The sequence below is a fragment of the Desmodus rotundus genome, chromosome 8, assembly GCF_022682495.2.
Source record: "Desmodus rotundus isolate HL8 chromosome 8, HLdesRot8A.1, whole genome shotgun sequence".
In the NCBI taxonomy this organism is placed as follows: Eukaryota; Metazoa; Chordata; class Mammalia; order Chiroptera; family Phyllostomidae; genus Desmodus; species Desmodus rotundus.
In genome coordinates, this window is record NC_071394.1 from 114,724,721 (window position 1) to 114,744,808 (window position 20,088).

A 20,088-nucleotide genomic window follows, 5' to 3' on the forward strand; every position below is an offset into this window, starting at 1 on the left:
AGAGGAGGAGTTAGAAAGCCAACCAAGGGCCAGTGCGCTCAATTGCTGAGTCATATGCTTCCCCCTCACTATGTGCGCATCACGCAGCCGGGGGGCCATGATGGGCGCACAGTGACTAAGTGCGGCTCCCTCCCCTCGGGCAAGCACTGCCTGGTAGAGATGACAGAGCGCACACAAATAATTCTAATTAGAGGAGGCTGTATTCGGTACTCTCTCAGAAGTGCAGAGGGCCATGGGAGTGTGTGGGAGGGAGAGGGTAACTAAAAATACAGCAACTACAAAACACAGATGCTCTGCAAATCATCGTGCCACCTCTGCCCAGGGGTCATGCCAGTGTTCCTGGTCAAGATCCAGCTGTGAACTGAAGGTCTTTCAGAATGTGGCTGTGGGCTGAAATTGCTCTGACCACACAATCTGGATGGAACATCTACATCAGCTTGTTTTAGTATCAGCTATACATTTGTCCTGAAAGAAAGACAGTATGTCCCTTACAGGGATGTTGCTAGGATTAAATGAGTGCATACAAAAAAAGTGCTTAGGGCATTGCCTTGCACATAGCAAGTGCTCAATAAATGTGAGTTGTTACTGTTGTGCCTGTCTAATCATGGATTCCGAGAGCTGAGTGCTTGCATAGGGTCCTAATGAGAGAGGGGCTGGTGTGTGAAGCTGTGTTCTCTTCACGAGGTGGCTGACGAGGGGTGGCACGTGGGGGAGGGAGTGGGGTGCTCACCAAGTGCCATTGCTCTCTGCTGAGAACTTGATTCACGTCATGCATGGCTGCAGGTTACAAAAAGTGCACAGTATTAGATATACTGCTTTTCAGGATACATAAGTTTTTGTTTGTAAACAAAATAACTGGTAACATCAGGAAAGCATGAGATTTCCATCCTCTGGCAAGATCCTGGGGAAAAGAGATTTGGTAAGAGGATAACCCACTTCTCTGGGGACAGCAGCGTTTGTAAGAGAGACCCTTGCAGGCAGTGTGGTGGCAATTAATGGGCACTCTTTGGGTGGTCTCTGTTGGGACTTCAAAAATGCTTTCTCAGTGAGAGGACATTCAAATCAATATTTTTCACAACTTCTCCTTCCTTCAAAGAATAGAGTTCTGGCCCCCAAACAGATGTGATTTGGAACACTTCAGTTAGTACCATCTCTAGAATCATAAAAAAATTGTTTTAAACAAGCCCCACCAGCCTACTTCTGGTCTCATACGAAAAGGAAAGACAGGGGTGTGTGGTCATCAACTTGTATTGTTGATCTCACCTGCCATAGATAGAAATGCATCCTGGGATTTTCAGGAAAAATAAATTCATGTGATTTGTAAACAAAGATTCCCAGAGAAATGAAAGGCAGCCACTTTCTAAAACACCAAAGAAATAATGAGGATCCTGCATGAAATGAATATGCACCTCTTCTTAGCTCCAAGGCAAAGGCCAACTCGATCAAACATGGCCCTTGACTTTGTCGTAAAATCTGCAACAGATTTAAAAAGGTTCTATTTGTGTGTTTAATGAGTAGAGAAAAAAAGAAGATGATGATACTTATGTTAACATGTTAATCACCACACATCTTACACATGTGTATATGGTTCCCTAAAAAGCAAGAATAATTATATTATTAATATTAAAGGTAATAATAATAATAGCATCTAATATTTTTGAGTGCTTACTATGTATTTGCCATTCTGCTAAGGGTCCTGCATATACCACCTCCTTTATTATTCTCAATAACCTAGGATGCAGGTGGTAGCACCCCCATTTTATGGTTGGGGGAACTAAAGTGGAGAGGTTTGCTCCCTTGCCCAAGGTAGTAAAGATTTTAATTGGAAGAGCCAGGAATTGAACCCAATTCTCACAAACCCAGACTTTATGCTGTAAACCTCTACAGTTGACTGCTTCATGCAAGAATAGTAATAGTTACATGCATTTAGAGTGTCTCATATCGGTTATTTCACTTATGGCTTACACCCTCATTTTATTCTCCCTTTTACAAATGAGGAAGCTGAGGGTCAGGTGTGAAATGTCTAAAGATAAGGACTGGCACATGGGAAAATTTGTTCTTTTTTTAAAGTACCTTTTATTGATTATTCTATTATAGTTGTCTCATTTTTTCTCCCTTTATTCCCCTCCACCTTGCACCCTGTCTCCCACCAGTGTTCCTTCCCCCTCAGTCCATGTCCATGGGTGGTACATGTAAGTTCTTTGGCGTCTCCATTTCCTATACTATTCTTAACCTTCCCTTGTCTATTTTGTACCTACCTATTATGCTTCTTATTCTTTGTTACCTTTTCCCCCTCTCTCCCCCTCCCACTCCCCACTGATATCCCTTCCTGTGACCTTCCATTCAGAGATTTAAGCTCAGATTCTTCAAGAACAAACTTTATAATCCGAGCTTAAATGTCTGAATGGAAGGTCCCGACAATTAATGTTGATGTCACTATCTATGAAGCCAAAAGCTGAGCACCAATTTTACCTACAGGATTTTTTTTTTTAACATAGAATTTCTAGCTGAGAATATTAGGCAGCTGAAGTTTTAATGTAGAGAACACAGGTCTGGTCTGGTTGCCACAAGCTATTTGAGAAGTTGACTCTTGGTGAGTCTGAAACCCTCTCACAACTGTTAGGGAGATACCTATTACCTAAGTGGCAGGTATACATTTCTTGTTAGAGATGAGACATTTTCTGAGTTTGATAAGTGTTACCTGGTTGTTCAGCAAATGAGAAGTTCTATTAATAATCCCTGATCCAATAGACTGAGGATATTATTCCTATCAATTTGCAGTCAAGTTCAGGAGAGTAAACCTTACAAGTGTACCAGTTGGACAGGACTGTGTGAAAGTGAATTGCCCTTGAGTCCTGATCCCTCTCACGCTACCAGCCTCAAGCCCATTTGATGCTGCCAGCAGAGTTTATAGTAAGGGCGTTACCAATGAATACTCCCTTCATCAAGGAGAGGTGCTTTTCTTGAAAAGCCAAGGGATATCTGGACACTTAGGATGACAGTAGTTGTTCAAAGGAGAGATTTAGAACAGTATAATAGATAAAGCTGGCTGGCTGTCACTGACAAAACCACAGGTTTCCAATCCAAAAGTTGAGTGTCACCTATTGACCCAAATCCACCCTTCTGTTCTCCGTTCTGTGGTGCTGGGGCAGGGACCTCGCAAACTCTTCCCTCCAGTCCCTTGCCAGAGGGCTTTCTATTTGATTCCGCTGACAGGAGGCCAGAAGGGAGACTGGAAGGTGAGAGAGAGAAGCAGCACTTCTTCCTTCCCTGTCTGTTTCATGGCCCTGTGCGCATCCGCCAGCCCTGGCTGTTGGCTGGAGCCTCCTGTCTCTTTTAGCCTTTCCAGAGGCAGTCTCTGCATCCTTCGGAGGTTCTAGTGGTAATTGGCTGGCCCCACAGGACTGCTCCACGGGACTGCTCTCTGACCTCCTCTGTCCCAATAACCCCTTCTCTAAGGGTGACAGCAGCTTTTTGCAATTGGGTGACCTAGGTGTTCCTTTTTGCTCTCTTGGTGCTCTAGCACCCAGTATGGACCCGCTCCCTGTACGGAACCCTCGTGTTACGTGCCGTCCTGTTTTGCTGCCTGGGCCCTGACCGGTGGCATAGGCGGCAGGCTTGCAGCACGAGCCAGTTCTCACCAACAGTGCGGCACCAGGAACAACAGCATTGACTGACCTCGACCCGGCTTCTGCCGAGAGTAAGAAATCACTGTTTCTAGCCAGGAACCGAGCATGTGTCACAGATTATAACCTCGGGCTAAACGGTAGAAGGCTTCAAAGGGCACATTTTTAAGTTAGTTTGTAAGCATAAAAATGACGCCTGTTCACAGGGAAAAGTTTACAAGAAAGTATGAAGAACAAAAATTAAAACCTGTCCTAGAGTTAACCGCTAATATTTTAACATGGTCTTTCATACCTCTACATATTTTAAAGATTATTTTTATCCAGTGCTTGGTCTCTGGTATTTTCACACGACAAGATGAGGAACTCAGCCGTAAGAGGGGTATGACCTTGCTTTGTCAAAGGGAAACTTGTCTTTTCTGTTTCGGGACTGGATCTCTCTGGCAGGGGCTGCCGACCTCGGACCCAGAAACCAGAGAGAGGCCGGGGCTATGGGCTGCCCTCTCCGGTCTGTCTGTCTGTCATGCCTACTCAGCTGGGGTCATGAAGTGAAGAGAAAATCTGTACGCCTGGAGGAGGAATGCTTAGAACATCATGAGCTGGCTCCTGAGGGGAGCCTCTGAACATTTTTGAGGGAACACAGAACACCGCAGTCTGCCTTGTAAAGAGCGCCGTGTTAGGTCAGGGGGCAGCACAGGAATGCCCTGGCCGGGTGGCTCATTTGGTTGGAGCGTCGTCCCATGCACTAAAATGTTGTGGGTTCAACCCCTGGTTAGGGCACATACCTAGGTTGTGGGTTTGATCCCCAGTCGGGGTGTGTACAGGAGGCAGCTGATCAATGCTTCTGTCTTGCATTGTTTTCTCTCTCTCTCTCTCAAATCAAGAAGCATGTCCTTAGTGAGGATTTAGAAAAATGATGGAACTTGAGTATATATGGAATAATGTTGAAGAGATGTTGTTTAGTGCGAAACACAAATGGTATCTAGTGTACGAATACAAAGAGAAGGAGAATATGTAAATGTGCTCGCGGAGAATGTCTGTGGATGGGCACACACACACTAACGCCACTGTTGGCCTCTGAGGAGGAAACCTCGGGGCTGAGGGACAGGGGCTGCAGGAAGACTTGTTACTGCAGGCTTTCAAACATCTTTTGAATTCTGAACCACGGACAGAACTTGGTATCTGCTCAGAAGAATGAAGTGAATGTAATACAACGACATGCATACAATATAAAGGTGGAAAAACTTGAGAGAAAATTCACAGACATCCCCCACTTTACACAATTGTGAAGACTAAGTGCAAAAACGTTGTGACAGGGGCACGAAATAAGTGATATAAAAAAGAAAATGAAATGTATGGAGGCTGTAAGGTGTTCTTGATATATGAAAAGGTAAACATCGGTCTTCTCTTTTACTAGGTATGACTCTGGAACAAGGGTTGGAAATGCCACTAGCCACAGGGGCTAGGCATTCATTCATTCACCAGGTCGACGTTACTGCCAGCGATGCACCCGGCTCTGGGGATGGGGCAGGGAATAAACACAGGAAGAAAGTCCCTGCCTTCATGAGCTTCCGATCTAGGGGGAGATGACACAGGCTGTTAAAGAAATAAATGCCACATAGAATGACAAACAGCAAAGGGGAGGGGGAGTGCAGTGATAAACAGTGAGGCCAGGGCAGTCAATAATGGCAGTGTGGGGACCCAGGCCTGACCGTTCCCTTTCAAAGGAGGCAACAGGTGTATCTTTCAGGAGGGGGTTGTTAGGTGGGGTTGCGGGAACAGTTCTGTCAGATCCTCAGATTTTCCAGAGGACCCCAGAAATCCAAACATGTACTTGTATTCTCCCGATTTTTAAATCCTGACTCAGTTTTTAAATAAAACCACCATGTTGGCCAAATCAAACACATCTTGTTCGCCAAGGCTGGCCTGGGGGATGGCCAGTTCAAATCTCTAAAGAAATAGATTTAGTTTTAAAACAAACACATTGGAATTTGTAAGCCCTGTCATCTGATGAAGCTATGCGTGTTTTCCATTTCTTCAAACATTTATGTTACTTCTCACTGAAAACCAGTTGGCTCTTGAGAGCTTTTCCTTTTTCTTTTTTTCTTTCTGCATAAGAAAACCTGTACCTTTTGAACTTAAATATTGTTTGGACCAAATTCTGGCTTGACCCCTGATTTTATTCACTGGTTTTTATTCCTCTTCATAACATTGGGTTTTTCTAAAAATAAAATTTACCCTCAAAAGACTGAGGATGTGTTTAATAATATACTTTTGGCCTTGAAGGCCATCCCAAAGAGGAGCTACAAATATTTAGAGAAAGGGCAGTATTACTAAAATAAATACATTTCCTACTAAGATAACTTTGAAGGGGACTGCACTTGAATGTGTAGGAGTCAACACAAATGTCCTAGCTTCAAAGGCATTTCGTAAAAGGCTCAATACTTTGGATTCAGTTGGCTGCTATAGTGTGTGTGTGTGTGTGTGTGTGTGTGTTTAATAAGAGCTCAATTCTTTGGACCTGATTGGATGCTATAAAGCAGTTCATTCTAGGGATCCTTGGCATGCATATTTGCACAAACAAAGGCTTTGTGCCAAATACAACCAGAACGTGCACCATTTTTATTTTCCTATTACCAATGGTTTAGTTTCTGTGGTCAACTAATGACATTAGTCATGTAGAATCATAGTGGGGAAAAATGCAGAGCTATTTATGACCCTGTGACAGCTTGGAGTTTCCTGTCTAACAAGATGGATGAATCAGAAGCCACAAGTTTGCATTTTAGTAATATTTGTGGTAGTTAAGAAACACTCACTGCACTTGTTATTGTTATCGTATTCCCATAGAAATAGAGTGTCCCTGGGAAGAGTATGAAAGTGGCATGCAGGTGTCCCCCAAGGTGCTGACCTCAACAATCTGATTGCTGTCAAATGCTTGTGTTCCCTTGCTCTTAGTGAATGGAAAATCTGTATAATACTCCTCCCATCAATCTAGTACCTCTGCTAAAAGGTACAATCTTAGATCAAATGTGTCATAACTGTCTGCCTGTCCATCCATGCACTCATCCCTCCCTCCCACCTTCCCTCCTCCTCTCCATCCCTCCATCTATTCTTTCACAAAATATTTATTGAGCACCTACTACTGATCAACCATTGCTAGGCACCCAGTATAAAACAAAAATAATACATTGTATCTTTCCTTATGGAACTTTTGGGAGGGAATGGATATTAATCAAGTGAATTATGCAAGTCAATGTAAAATTATAGCTATGTTAAGTGTTATAAGGGAAAGGCTAAAAAGCAGGATTTGACTTAGTCAAGGATGTCTTCTTAGAAGAAGGTATGAAATTCCTAGACAAAGAAGGAGTAGGAGTGGCTAAGGTGGAAAGGGAGAGAAAGACAACCCCAAGCATAGTGACAGAATATATGGCCCTGGCTGGTGTGGCCCAGTGGATTGAGTGCCAGCCTTCGAACCAAAGGGTCGCCAGTTCAGTTTCCAGTCAGGGCACATGCCTGGGTTTCAGGCCAGGTCCCCAGCTGGGGGCACGCAAGAGGCAACTACACATTGATATTTCTCTCCCTCTTTTGCTCCTTCCCTACCCCTCTGTCTAAAAATAAATAAATAAAATAAAAAAGAATGTGCGTAGGTTCATTCTAGAGTGGGAGGGAGCCTGGCGCATACAAGTGGCGGTAAAGGCCTGGTGCAGAGGACTGAGGGTGGGGAGCGTGGGGTGAGATGGGGCTGGGAGGGCAGGGCCTTTTAGACCATAGACAGGATTTTATACTTATGCTAAGTTAGAATTGGTTGAAGACTCTTAAGTGAATGAAGTGGAAATGACTAGATTTGCCTTTCAAAGACCATGTGGCCGTGTGTGTTGGGAGACTTCGAGGAGGTCTACGTGTGCATATGGATAACTGGTAACTGGAGGTGCTGACATGGATGGGGTTACAATCAAGCAAGATGAGGAGTGCCTCCCATCAACACTTAGGGAACTCTAATACAGAAAAGTCAGGAGGAGAAGTGAGCTAGGAAGGGAATCTGAGCAGCAGGTGCGATAGCAAGAGCCCGGGAGGTGCAAAGAAAGCCCGAGTGCTTTGTCTCGGAATCCAAAGGAGGGGTATCGCGTCAAGAGGGAGAGAGTGATCCATGGTATGGAACCGATGAGAGGTCTGGAAAATGTTCACTGCTTTTAACAGCATGAGAGGATCACCAACAACTAACAAGTGCTGATTTGGCTGGTGAGAGGACACACGGAGCCGGCCAGATTAGACTGGAGAAAGCTAGGGGATGAGAGCGCAGAGATGAGAGCAAATTGATGACCCTCTCGGGAAGCTCGGCTGTGAATGGGAGAAGAAATAATTGGGAGTTAGCTTCAGGAGATGTAGATGGCTGGCTTTAAAAAAATAGGAGATGTGACCATGTTTAAAAACCATTGAGAAGGTTGTGATGTGTGTGTGTGCACGCGCATGAGGGAGCGAGAGCAAGGCGTGGGGGAGAGAGACAGAGAGAGAGAGAGAACATGAAATAGTTGATACTGAAAAATTCCCGGGGAGGGTTTCCATCTGTGCAGAGAGGGGACGCTCTCCTGTTGTAAGGGAGGGAGGAGCAGGTGGGCACTGGTGTGCTCTGTGTCAGGACAAAAAAATAGGGGATGCTGGAGGTTTCCAAAAGGTTAAGAGGTCTGAAACAGTCACGACAGAAACTGGAAGAGTATGTTGAACAGAGACTCTGAGTAGGACTTCAGGGCAACATCGATGGCCCCGCTGAGGCTGGTCATCTGAATTCATAGCAGCACCAATGGGCTCTGTTCAGAGACTTATTTTTAATGGGGTTGGCAAAAGCCCTGTGCAGGAAGTTAGGAGCCTTGGGTTATGGGTTGTGACAGCCATAAACTTGTCATATGACTCTGGGCACATCCATCGTCCCCAGTTTCTTCAACTTATCAAGTGATGAGGTCAGATTAGATGCTACACTTTCCAGTCCTAAAATTCTATGAATAGCCTCAACCTTCATAGAGAGACCCCTTAGCTTATCAATATTTTTCTATTGATACTTTTCATTTTAATTAAAAAATGAAATAGGCCTTTATAAAATCTATAGAAAAATACATGCATCATTGGAAAAAAGAAAACTAGATAGTTCATATGGCTACACTCGATGGTCCTTTCATATCTGGTGTCTCTGCATCTAAATCAGGGGTTGGCAAATTTTACCTGAACAGGGCCAGAGAGTAAATCATTTTGGGTTTTTGGGGCCAAATTGTCTTTTTTTTGCAATGACCCCACCATGCCGTGTAGTGCGAAAGCAGCCAGAGACAATGCATAAGTAAATGAGCATAGCCCAATAAAACTATTCACGAAAACAGGCAGAGGGCTGGATTCGGCCCTCAGGCTGTGCTTTGCTGACCCCTGACTGAAACAGTAGGATACTCCAGGTTCTTTCATTGGGAGATAGTCTTAACTGGCCCCAAGAGTGAAGCACTTTCCACAATTTACACGCAATGAATTATATAATGCACGAAACAGGCTAATGGAGCAAGTGAATGCACGCTGGTATACACCGTGGTGCAATCACCCACAGTCACGCTGAGGCCTCAAGAGCGACAGCCGAGCCCAGCCTGGAGCAGCCCTCAGCAGTTCGGAGCTCAGGGATGTGGTTTCGCACCTCAAACCCAGAGCGAGGCTCCCAAACAGCGAGTGTGCTGACAACAAACTGACGGCTCGAAGAACCCCTTCTGTAGCTTTCTGACATCGAATTGTTGCAATAAATCAAAACCCTCTCTTTGTATTAATTTAGTCACCACAGGGGTGGAGTGGTGTTCCTCCTTTGAACAGAGTGGAGAGGGAGGGAAAGAAGGTGAAAGACGGCATGCTAGGAAGCAGGATGAGGCACCAGGAGTGGAGACTAGAAATCATTTGGGGCAAGATGGATGGGAAGCTTACAAAGGGCACCCAGCGATGCAGGCGACGCCTGAGAGCCAGCGGGGTGGGAGGGTCCAGCCTGTCTGAGGCTGGGAGACAGGAAAAGGCTGAAGGGTCTGTTGCTTGGTTAGCTCCCCTGGGTGGGCCTGGTTTCAAAACCAAAATAAACTTGGGAGAGCCAGAGGGGAGGAAGGAAAGAAACAAACAAACAAGTAGAGCTTCAGCTTATGTTTTCTCCCAACCAACAGTCCCGGCCCTGAACTCAGCTGCCTGGAACTCCAGCTCTTGAGTGTATTGTCTAACCCCTTCCTGGACTGTGGCTTCGTACAGGCGGCCAATGATCTCCCGTATGCTTTGCTCTCCAACGAGGCTAAAAGTACGTGGGGTCATCTCTTTTGCTTGTGTCGAGAACAGATGCATCATCACTGTGAATATCAATAGTTTTTACTCCATTGGAAGCTGTGATCAATACCTTACAGGCTGTACCTAGGCAGCAGGTATGATTCTTGAAAATTTTTTTTTTCAAAAATGTATCGATGAGAGAGAGAGAGAGAGAGAGAGAGAGAGAGAGAGAGAGAGAGAGAGAGAGGGAGAGAGAAACAATGATTTGTTGTTCCACTTGTTTATGCATTCATTGGTTGCTTCTTATATGTACCCTGACTGGAGATTGAACCCTCAACTTTGGCATATTGGAACGACGCTCTAACCAACTGAGCTACGCAGGCCAGGGCCTAGCAGGTAGGATTCTTGTCCTCTTTTTTGACAGGAAGTAACTGAGGCACAGAGAGGCTAAAGAATTAGAACGCAGTTACTGGTAAGTGGCGAATCCAGAATTCTAAGCAGGCATACTGACTCCAGGGCCTCAGCTCTTCACCTCTCAGAAGTTCAATGCCTTTTCTAGAGTTAGAGTTGGAAAGAACCCCAGAGAGTGCTTGACCCAGCTCCTTATTTTTAGATATGGAAATAGAAAATCTAATGGTTTGCCCAAGGTCACAGAAGCACTGGCTGAAAAGCTAACTTGGCCTCCAAATGCTTCCTTCATGCTCAGACTGCAAAGCCCCATGCTGTTCAACGCGTATCCAACAACTTGTCCATCAAGGTAAATGATCGGTCACCCTCAGGATTTATTTTTGGACACTGAAAGGCAAGACTATGTGGTCTTGGGACTCTTCCTACACAGACACAAATTGGCCAAGGTAACCGACTGATTGAGGAGTCACTTAAATCATCAGGAACACGAAGTCAGTAAGTGCCAGCATGTTTTAAAACAGAAACGAGTTGCACATTTCAGCGACGGTATGGAAAGGAGTGTGCTTCCCTATGCTTCGAGCAAAAAAGTTAGTGCAGAAGCAAAACAAAAGACACTGTGAGTGCTCAGCCACGAAGCTGACAGAAGCAGAAATGAATTTGTTTTCAACACCATGTGCCACTTGGACAATAGAGCAACGTATCACCTTAAGACTCCCGAGAGCATTTATTTTGATTTGTTGAGAGGACCTAGCTTTGAAAAGTAGAATTAACAGCGGATTTTAGTCCAAGTTTTTCACAACAAAGCACCACAGAATGGGAATTGGCTTTCCTTCTTCCTTTCCTTTTTTTTTTTTTTTTGAGAAAAGGAAGAAAAAAAAAAAACCCCTTAACTTCTAGAAGTTATTTTCCATATCAGAGACCAGAAGTTTTTTGTTTTGTTTCTTTTTGTTCTTACCTATATCAAAAAGTTCTCAGCATTTGAAGTAAACTCTTCTATTTAAAATTAGGTGCAAAAGAATTCAGTTATAGGTCTAAATGATTTGGCTTATTTCACTGATAAGCCCTTGATGGTCATCTATACAAATAAGGGATTAAATGTGGGGGGATGCAAGTTTTTCAAAACAGCTTTAAGATATAATTCCCATCCCACACAATTTACCTATATAAAGCATACGATTCAATGGATTATAGTATATTCATAGATACATGGAATCATCACCACAGTTAATTTTAGAACATTTTCATCATCTGAAAAAGAAACTACATACCCTTCAGCTATCACTCCCCCCTCCCCACTTCCTCCCTTCCCCAATCAACCACTAATCTATTTTCTGTCTCTATAGATTTGCCTATTCTGGACATTTCACATAAATAGAATCATACAATATGTGGTCTTTAGAGACTGGCAAATTTATATTTAACTAATGATTTTGTCCAAATAGGGAAATATGATGGGCATGGGAGGGAATGGAGACATGGTTCTTTCTGGGAACTCTGTGGGTGCCTGGTTCTGCTCCGACCAGTCTGCCATCTGCCCAGCCTGGCAGCTGTTGCCTACGCAGCCCCGGGGACTGGGGCGCTCTCTGACAGCCGCAAGGTTGCAGGCATGGCTCTTTCACCGAGAATCTGCCAAGAATAAGCTGGTCTTCAGAAAATGTGTCATTTCCATGTTGGAAAGCATGTTTGCCCATAAAGCTCATCTTTGTATCAGTCATTTTATTCATTCATTCCTCCTCTGCATTTCTCTTTTCCTTGTCAACTGCAGCTGGACATGGCTGGAGAGAAAGGCAATCAAACTGTCTCTGTGCAGACTTGGGGCCATGATGGGCACTTAACGCTCCCAGGCACTGACACTTGAGTCCCTAGATGACTCACTCTCCTACTCTCCTAGATAACTATTTCAAACCTTTCCTATATCCTCAAGTCTCTAACAGCTTCTCCCCAGTCCTCGCTCTCTGCTGATGTCCTTTCTTCCTGTTTCCCTGAGAAAATAGAAGTAACCAGGGAGAACGGCCCATGCTCCCAGGACCACATCTACTCCCAACCAGCATCTGTACCTGTACATTCTGTTACTGTAGACCAGCAGTTCTCAGAGGTCTGAGAACTGTGCATTAGAATTGCCCAGAGGGCGTGTTGAAACAGATTGCTGGGTTTCTGAAACAGGTGATGCAGCCGCTGCTGTCTGGGATCATACCTTGGAAACCAGTGCCATAGATGATGAGGCTATAGTCCTACCCAAGGTCAACCTCTCTGTGCACTGGATGCCTAGGCCCCCTCCTCACGGCCATTGCTCCTCCAATTCTCCCATCTCCTTCCAGCCTCATCACTTGCCCCTTCTTAATATGGTCAACATGTTGATTAACAAACCATGTTGTTATTTCTCGGATCTTAAAAAATATATATCTCTGGACTTACTTTGCCAGCTTTCACACCAATTCTACGCTTCCCTTTAGGGCAAAAGAATTGTTCTTACTCCTTGATTCCAACTCCTCTCTCCCTCCTTTTTCTCCAATCAGCCTTGGCCCCTACCACTTCTGCAAAGTGGTCCTAGTCATGGTAACCCATGATGCCCATGCCGTTAAATCCTGTGCTCCATTCTCGGACCTCATCTATCAGCAGCATTTGACACAGCTGATTACTACCTCCTGCTTGAAATACCGTCATCTGTTGTCCCTCAGGATAAGACACTTTCCCGATTTTCCTCACAAATCCCTGGCCGCTCCTTTTCAGTCTTGTCTGGTTCTTTTTCATCTACCCATCGAGATGCTTCAAGCCTCACTCCACCGACATCTCTTGTATTCTGTCCTTTGTCTGTACTCACCCCCGTGGTAATCTCATTCTGTCCTGGTGTTACAAACCACCCATATGCTGATACTGCCCCATGCCTATCTACAGCCCAGACATCCCCTTGCATATCTTATTGTCGACGCTAATGGATGTCTGAAAGCTGACATGTCCCAAACTACATTATGAACCTTCCCTGTGCGCCTCTAAAGAACCCCAAGCAATCAAACTTGTTCTACCCTCTTGTCTTCCTCATCACCGTGAATGATGCTTGTAAATGATTCAGAATCAAAACACTCCCCCACCTCTATCATTACTGGCATCATTCCTCTCCTGGATTATTACGATAGCTCAGTCTTACTGCTTTCACCTCTGTTCCCTAGATTTTATTCTCAGCACGCAGCCAGAGGCGTTCCTTTGGAAACATAAATTATGCCACATGGCCCCATTGGTCGGACTACATATCAGTTCATTTCACCCCCCGAACAAACCCTGTAGATGGACTCCGGATAAGAAGAGTCCTCCTTGGCCCCTGCTTTCATCTCCTGCTGTCCTTTCTCATTCACCCCACCCCTGTTTAGCTGACTTCCCTGCTGTCCTTCAGACAGACCAGCTGGCTGCTGCCTCGGGGCCTTTGAACATGCTCTTCCCCCACATAGCGTTAAAGATCTTACTGCCACCATTTTCAAGTCTTTACCCAAATGTTACCTTTTCAATAATATTGAACTAATCACGTATTTTCAATTACTCTCTTTCTTACTTTCTCTCCATAGAGTTTTCTACCTTCCAATATGCCACATAATTTACCCTTTAATATTAGTTATTGCCTATTTCTCTTCCACTAGATTGTAACAACCCCACAGACAGAATTTCCTCCCCCTATTTTGTTCATTGCTGTGTCTCCAGCACCTAGAATAGGGCGCATAGCAGTTACTCAATATACTTATTTGTAGAATTTAGTTTTTGCAAGACTTCTGTTACCCAATGTAGATGGTAGGTTAAAATGAAACATTTTTTCTAGAGTATCTGGGCCCAGAACTGAAAGACAATGAATATTAGTATGATATAGAGGAGCAAAGCATTCCATTGTTAGTTTCAAACATAATAGGAGATGCTATTTCTCTTGAGCTATTTTATGACTTCCAGCCATTTATATCCAACAACACTGAGTAACTGTCATTTCTGGCATTCTGCCAATCCCAAATTGCCTGCCGGACTGTTTCCAATTTCCTTTTCTCTCTTTTCCTTTTCTTTTTCACTCAACAGCTGCCATGCACTGAGAGTGTATGCCAGACTCGTTGTACACATTATCTTATTTAATCGTTACAAACCACGGCAAATTAGGCAGCATTATCTCTGTTTATCGAGTGACGGGGCAGATGCACAGAGAGGCAAGGCGGCTTGCTCAAGATCACACAGCTAACAAGAGACTGAAAGGAAATCTGCTACCTCCCCCAAGCAGACACATTGCAAATGATGTTATGATGCTATGAATATGCATAACTGAACTAACATATCCAATTTCCTAGCATTTCAATTTTGGCATTTTACCCCCAATTATTTTTGAAGATGATACTGGGAATGATTTCATAACCCATTAGGTAATAGACTCATGAGGATTAAGGTTAGAGTTATCTCTCTTTTGCTAATTATCTCCTGCAAGCCAGCATGAGGGCAGAGGGGGTCCTGAATAATGTTTACAGAATAGATTTGTGTTGAATTAAACATAGACATAGATAATTATATTAAAACATAGTGAATTATGATCAGGACACAGCTCTCATTTGTAAATTAAGGATTATCTCTAGAAGCTTTAAAGAAGTAACTTTGTAGTAAAACATAAGTTTTTCAAGTGTTAACTGACAGTTAACACTACATGTAATTAATACATAAGTCCCATGTTATCATCCAAAGTGATCTTATAATAACATTGTACTATAATTATGAATGTGATAAATATCACTACAATTATAATCATGTTACAATATATTAATATGTCGAAGTAACATATTGTACACCTCAAGCTTACACAATGTTACATGTGAAATTTATTCAATTAAAAATTTGGAAGACTAGAGTTTTCATATATTGTCTATCGATCTTACCAAGAATATTTTATTTGTAAGATTTAAAATTTTACCTGTAAATAATCATTGTATAAATCAGAGGGTTGTTTGTGAAGAACAAGTGAGATAATTAAAGTATATGATCAATTATAAAAAATAAGCAATAAAACCCCCCAAATGATGTCTCAGTTATTAGGATTTTGGAGCCACTATACTTGGTAAGGGTGAAGGGTTTTTGTCTCCCCTTGGCATTGGCTGAGAATAGTGATCAAACTCCCGGGCCTTACTGAGAGCATTTCACACGTGGAAGGGCTTTCAACCGCATTTTACATTAAGGAAACTAAGGTCCGGAGAAGACAAATACAGTAAATCTCTAAATGATGCACAATAATTTGGGTTAGTTGAGTCAAGAATTCAGGCCCTTTTTGTACTTAAAAAAATAACTATCCTATCACTTCATTTTAATTTTTTTTGGAAAGTTGAAGACAAAGCTTGAATATAGAGAATCAACTTTATCCTGAGATTTGGGAAAGCTTTATTTATACTGTATCATGTCTCAGATCAGTGCCTTGTTTTTTCAGCTGACAATGCTTAAGGTAAATGAGGTAATACATGAAAATTCCTTAGCACAGTGGTTGGTGTTGAGAAAAGACTCATTGGACAGTAACTGTTGTTATTACACCAACGTATTTCACGTTTTAAGTCATTCCTGTGTCAGGTATATTAAAACTTATTAATCTGCTACCTGAAAATCAGTAAGTCTCAAGTATTTGACCCCCTAAAACAAGTCTGTCCTTGCAAAAGATAAAACCAGACTTACTGCCTTTAGTAGCAATATCATAAAAGTCCACAAGAGGGCAGTCCCTATCACAGCAGACGGGTGCTGCAGCTGTAGGTGGTTACAAGGGAATTATGGGTGCTAAAGTAGGCACCCATACCATAGATCAGAGCCATTATTTTATTATTATTATTTTATAGAGCCATTATTAAGATACTTTTAAATGTGAGGTACTATGAAGGAAATCGAGTAATTGAATAGAGAATAACTTGAGGGAGAATTAATGGGAATATTAGCTAAGCAGAGAACTAACGCTTGAATGAGAAAGTGTCAGCCACAGGTAGACTGGGGGAAGACTGCTACATTTGAAGGAGTAGTGGGGGCCAAGTGGAACATGATCTTGGCCTGCGGAAGAGACAGAAAGGTCAGTCATGGGAACATAATGAAAGAAGGGGGTGAAGAGGGACGTATGGAAGGACATCAGGTTATGCAAGTGATACAGTTGGGATTAGATCCCATGTCTTTTTGGCCCCAGAGTTTGTGCACTGAATCACTATGCTACTTTGAACTCTACAGAAAAATCCAAAGGGTACCGATCAAGGCAGTAAACATGGTACTCTACAAAAAATTTATATATATAGTTTTTCAGGAGGGGGAAGGGAGGGAGAGAAACATTGATGCAATAGAGAAACATCAATTGGTTGCCTCTCCTATGTGCCCCGAACTGGGACCAAACACCGAAATCCACAACCCAGGCATGTTTCCTGATTAGGAATCAAACCAGCAACCTTCTGCTTTGCGGGACAACGTCCAACCAACTGACTCGCACCGGTCAGGGCAAAAGTGGTACTTTTTGAAAACAATTTAGAAAATGCCTCAGTGACTTTCATGAAATAATTAATCAGAATTCACATGATTTTAGAACCTGAATTTACAGTAAAAAACCCCAGTAAGATACATATAGTAAATTTATTCAAAATTTTATGTTCCAAGAGTTAACCTGGTATACAAGATTTTTCTTTATCTTCCTTATAGCACTGTTTAATAATCAAAGTTTATAATGATTACTACCACCATATTTTAAAGAAAGTACAACCAAGGATTTATATAGACAAATGTTCATCCTAGCAGTAATTTAAAGCAAAAATTATAAGTAAATGTTCAACAGTACAGTCTTTGAATACATTAGCATGATTCCAAAAGATTAAAGTATTTTCCAAATATTTAAGGCTACATTAAATGCTCATAGTGTACCGTTAGAGACAAAACGAGCAACAAAATAAAAACTATACATGAAGCGTGAATCCAAATACTGAAAACTGTACACAGACAAGTAAAATAGTAAAATACACCCATATATTATGACAATGAATGCCTATGTGTTCTTTACAATGTTTTTCTGTATTAAATTATTTTTCAAAAAAATGCATTATTTTATCATCATAAAATCAATGACGAAATTAAATATTTGACATGGAAATGTTTATCTTTATTTAAACCTTTCAAAATCTGGGCAGTGTTGTTATTTTTCACAGAAACTAATGTGGTTTTTGAGACGGTAGCGAGAAAAGATCCTAGTGTGAAGCTGGATCGTGGGGTCTCCCTCCTTTAATACTTAACGAATGGACAAAAAACATATTAAAATAGAACAAATCACAACAAGAAAATCGCCAGCAGCCACAAAGAAAAAGGAGTAGAACTACATACCCTCGCCTTAAAAAGCATTGGCCCACGGATTGGGAGTAGCGGGGAGGGGCGCTGTAACTGCCACCCCGCCACCGTGGAGACGGTGCTGAAGGAAGAAGGTGCACAGGCTGAGTCCAGAGACTCTAACGACATCTCTAGACTTGAAAAGTAATGAGCCCAGGGAGGTGAAAAGATAGCCCTGGGAAAAGTCAATAAAAACACCTTAGAAAACAATAGCTCTTGTGTATGCCTATAGGCCGTTGGCAAATTGGGGAACGAGCGGAAGCCTAGAGCCGCAGAATCCACCGCAGCTGGTGGAGGAGAACCTGGTCTGTGGTGTCTAATGGGATTTCGAGGAGAGAGCTAAGCCCAGGTCTCCAGCAGACGCAACCTGCTGTACTGGTTGCCTTCCCATTTGTATTTTCTCGCTTAAGAAAAGAGGTTGGGGGCGCACAAACTGTAGTCAGAGAGAAAGACAAAAGAATTTGAGATGATGTGGGGACTATGTCAAGAAAAATTCACGTACACTCTAGTACAGTAAAAAGGAGCTCTGGGCAGAGCTTCCCCATCAAGAATGAACAGACAGACCATGTACAAATGGAAGGGGGTGGGGAGAGAGAGAGAGAAAGAGAGAGAGAGAGAGAGAGAGAAATAGTTCAGCCCATGAAGAAAATATCACCCAAGAAAAATGAAAAAACTTTCTAAGCACTCAATTTACAACAAAAGATTAAAACAAATTTATAAAAGAATAGAGTAATAAAAAGGGAGATGGCAAACTAAGAAAAGAAATGGAGAACCAAAATGTCACTGTTAGAGGAGTAAAAATATTGAAACAGCAAGGATTACAAAATTAAAATAATGGCAAGAAGAAGAAAATTCGTAAAGTACTCAATGGAGAGGAAAGGCAGAGAGTTTATAGATAAGTGGCTGGAGACAGAGAACAAAGACAAAAGAACAATTGGTGTTTCCAGAGATAAAAAATGTAATAGAAAAGGAATGTAAGGTGAATATTGGAAATGTTTCCAGAAATGAAAGAAGACTTAAATCTGCAGATCAAAGGACATGCAATGTTTCAGGAAAAAAACCTGATAAATAATGACTGACCACTAGTCCGACCATAGTTATGAGCTTCAAGGTGAAAAGAATAATTTTTTAGTCAACAAGAAAGAAAAAGAAAGTTGCCTATAAGGGCAATAATTTTGGCCAGCCCAAGATTTCTCCACAATGACATTCAACCTCAAAGACAATGAGGCAATTATATTCAAAACACTGAGGAAAAGTCAGCGGACCCGGCTAACATCAGCGACATGTAAAAGACATGTGTTCTAAAAGATGGGAGAACTCAGGAAATTAAAGCACCCCTCGAGGGATCCCTGAAAAAAAACAAACACAACACAAAACACACTTGACAATGAAATCCAGCCAAGAAATGTAACAGAAAAGGAATGCAAAGGTTTAATATCGGAAACTTCTCCAGCAATGGAAAAAGGGCAAAAGAGCACCATCGGCTGACAGATAGAGGATGACTCAACAGCTGGCAAAAGTGGAAGTTAAGTGTTTATAAACCCTGACCAAGTAAAAACAAGAGAGCTAATAAAAACTGGAAGAATTGGAGGGGGTGAGGTAGAAAAGTGCAGTTCTTTCCTTAAAAATAGGTATAGTTAATCTTATCTAAATTGGAGACAATGAAAAAAGGAATGATCTCATTTTAAACCATCTTTTAATTGCATTGGGGGTCTTTGGAAATCTAATATCCTACGGGGGCAGAAACACTTCACCAAAATTAAGCAATTCCTTCAATTTCTTTTCAGATAAATCCAAGTGAAATTAAATCTAACACATTTTAAAGTAGGATTTATAATGTGATGCCATGTTTACAAAATTACTTCTATGTATCCATCCTTCCTTTCTTCTTTCTCCTATTGTGTACATATGTGTGGAGAAAGAACCTAGAAAGAATTGTTCACCAAATGTTGGTGCTGGTTATTTCTGGATGGGAGAACTTGGGGTTATATTTTGCTTTATTTCTTACATTTTTCTGTTCTATTTAAGCTTTTACAGGAAATGCTACATTCTGTTACATAAAATTTTAAACAATGTACATTAGTATATTTTATAGAAGCAACACTCTAAAAATCAAAAGAAAATAGAATAAATTCTCACACCCTCCAGCACTGGTGTGAGAAATCAGTGCCCCCACAGCAACAGTGCCTCCAGCTGTGGGCAGGCACTGTTGGCCATCAGGGAGGCCTGGCCCAAATCCTCAGGGAGTGACACAGTGTGTGGCAGCGACTTAGTCCCACAGGAGGACATGGAATTAGGACAATATTGACATCTTGCTTCATCACCAATGTACTGTCTGAGTCACTTCCCCACAAGTATGAGATGCTGCCTTCTTGCTAATGAATGATGTTGATTTGAAATAAAGGAATGGAAACATGTAATACAAGTAGAGAGGGATTAAAGTCTTAATGATTTA

General features: G+C 42.3%; 1 protein-coding gene across 13 annotated transcripts in view; it reads right to left on the reverse strand.

Annotated features, from left to right (window-relative positions):
- The window catches only part of THRB (thyroid hormone receptor beta), a 330,035-nt gene that overhangs the window by 107,084 nt on the left and 202,863 nt on the right, over positions 1 to 20,088 (reverse strand). For 2 of the 13 annotated variants that reach the window (XM_053930444.2, XM_053930445.2), the window contains one exon: positions 731 to 777. The exons of the other annotated variants lie outside the window; for them this stretch is intronic. The gene's annotated coding sequence lies outside the window, so the exon portion shown is untranslated. The remainder of the gene's footprint in view (positions 1 to 730; positions 778 to 20,088) is intronic. 13 annotated transcript variants of the gene reach the window in all.